This window comes from Orycteropus afer, unplaced genomic scaffold (genome assembly GCF_000298275.1).
Source record: "Orycteropus afer afer isolate SDZICR_OR568_19922 unplaced genomic scaffold, OryAfe1.0 scaffold00099, whole genome shotgun sequence".
Taxonomy (NCBI): domain Eukaryota; kingdom Metazoa; phylum Chordata; class Mammalia; order Tubulidentata; family Orycteropodidae; genus Orycteropus; species Orycteropus afer.
Genome location: NW_006921686.1, coordinates 1696634 through 1699022, shown reverse-complemented (window position 1 = coordinate 1699022; position 2389 = coordinate 1696634). Strand labels below are relative to the sequence as shown.

At 45.3% G+C, this 2389-nt stretch overlaps 1 protein-coding gene across 1 annotated transcript in view; it reads right to left on the bottom strand.

Moving 5' to 3' along the window:
• Nucleotides 1-2389, bottom strand: part of NOP53 (NOP53 ribosome biogenesis factor) — a 74766-nt gene that overhangs the window by 14559 nt on the left and 57818 nt on the right. The window lies entirely within an intron of this gene.

Sequence of the window (2389 nt, the reverse complement as noted above, 5' to 3'; positions counted from 1 at the left end):
AGTGCAGATCAGTGAGTAAGCACCAGGCCGCCCGTGCTTACCTTGCTCCCGGAGACCCGGTCCCTCTCAGGAGGGTAACAAGGGAGCCGTCTGAGCACTAGTGACTGGGTTTTACCCCTTTCTCCTGCTCTTCCGGCCTGCTACTCTGTGCTCACCCGTGCTTACCTTGCTCCCGGAGACCCGGTCCCTCTCGGGAGGGTAACAAGGGAAAGCGTTCAGTGCAGATCAGTGAGTAAGCACCAGCCTGCCCGTGCTTACCTTGCTCCCGGAGACCCGGTCCCTCTCGGGAGGGTAACAAGGGATCTGTCTGAGCACTAGTGACTCCTCTGTCAGATACAACTTGGAAATTAAAAAATACAACTCAAGATACAATTGGCCAGTCAAGACAGCTTTCCTGCTGGATAACCCTCAGAGCCAACATGCTCCTTCCCGGTACAGTTCTCATCAGAACCTCGGACAGTTCTGCCGCTAACTGGTCCAGCTCAGAGTCAGTATAGCAGCTTACTCAGATGAGCCACTCTCCACCATCAAGCCTCCATGCCACTAACTGGTGCAGTTCCAGCCACTGTTGCAGCTCTAGGACCACTACACTCCCATGTGGCTCTGCTTCTCTGCCAGCTGAGCTTTTCTCATCAGTGCCTTTCTACCAGGAGGCCTCAAAAACCTTTGCTTTTCAGCCACTTCTATATCCTGACACTCATCAGTTACAAGGCAGGGCCTCCCTCTTCAGACCAGAGTTCAACCAATCCTCAACTACCCACAAGATGTCAATCGACTCAGGTCTTGTTCACTACCAGGCAAAAGGATTAAACATCACGTTGTTTATACCACACACAGGAAATGTCAATCAACCCAGAAAATTCCCTGGGCAAGTAACAAACTCTCTGGGGTAGAAAACAACCCGGGAGTGCTCCCACCCCCAAGTTACTTCTTCAAAGAACTATAACCTTGGGAAAAAAATATCCCAAGCTGTTTTTCCAAAGAACCAAGGCAAAAAGGTCAAAAAAAAAAAAGTATTCATTTCACCAGAGAAAGAGAAAAAATTAAGACTAATAATCTTAGGGCTAAAAAGGGAACATGTCTACAGATGGACATTTTACATTGCATGAATTCAAATTTTTTATTAGGAACTTAAAATATCTGTAAGGTATGAGTAATTTCCTAGGAGACTATAAAACCATAAAAACCTCACTGCCATCGAGTCAATTATGACTTATAGAGACCCCTCCTTGAGTTTCCAAGGGAGTATCTCTACGGAAGTAGATTGCCCAGTCTTCCTTCCAAGGAGTGGCTGGTGGTTTTGAACTGCCAGCCTTCTGATTAGCAGTCAAATGCCTTAGGCACTATGCCACCAGAGCTCCCTTGTCTAAAACAGGCTTTAAAAATAGAAGGAAAAAGAAAAAAATAATAAACAAGTTATCAACCAAAGAAGAAAATGAAAGGGCAGCAGAAGATCCACTCTCCAAAAGCATCAGCCTCACACTATTTTATTGGCCAGTCTTAGCAAAATTTGGGGGAATAGGTATTTCTTGTATTTAACAGTAACTGCCCCCAAAGTGTGTGTGTATGTGTGTGCATATGTGTGTGCATACATTGTGTTGTCAGAAGGGACCAGTCCCTGGAGGATATTATGCTGGGCAAAGTAGAGTCAGAAAAAAAGGGGACGGTCCTCAATGTGAGGGATCGACACGATGGTTGTTGACGATGGGCTCTAGCACACATAGACATGTGTACGTCCAACTCGAGGGCACTGAACAACACGTATATAAATAACTGTATATATCTACCATATGCTTCCTAACTTATTCATCAAGGGCACTAAAAGCAAACAAGGACACTATAGAAAAAGAAAACGTGAGGTTAATTCCATTTATAAACATGATGTTGTTAGATGCCACTGAGCCAGTTTCCACTCATAATAACCCTATGTACAGCAGAACAAGCCCAGTCCTGAGCCATCTCCACAATCACTGCCATACTTGAACCCACTATCACAACCACTGTGTCAATCCATCTTGTTGAGGATCTTTCCCTTTTTCTCTGACTCCACTTTACCCAGCATGATATCCTTCTCCAGGGACTGGTGCCTTTTGACAACATGACCAAAGTATGAGAGACAAAGTCTGGCCATTCTTGCTTCTAAGGAGTGTTCCAGCTGTACTTCCTCCAAGAAAGAGTTGTTCGTTCTTCTAGCAATCAACAGTACATTCAACGTTCTTCGCCAACACTACCATTCAAATATCTCAATTCTTCTGCAGTCTTCCTTATTCACTGTCCAGCTCTCACATGGATATGTTGTTGTTGTTGTTGTTGTTGTTGTTATGTGCCGTCGAGTCGGCCCCGACTCATAGCGACCCCTCCTTGGGTTTCCGAGGCAGTTATCACTACG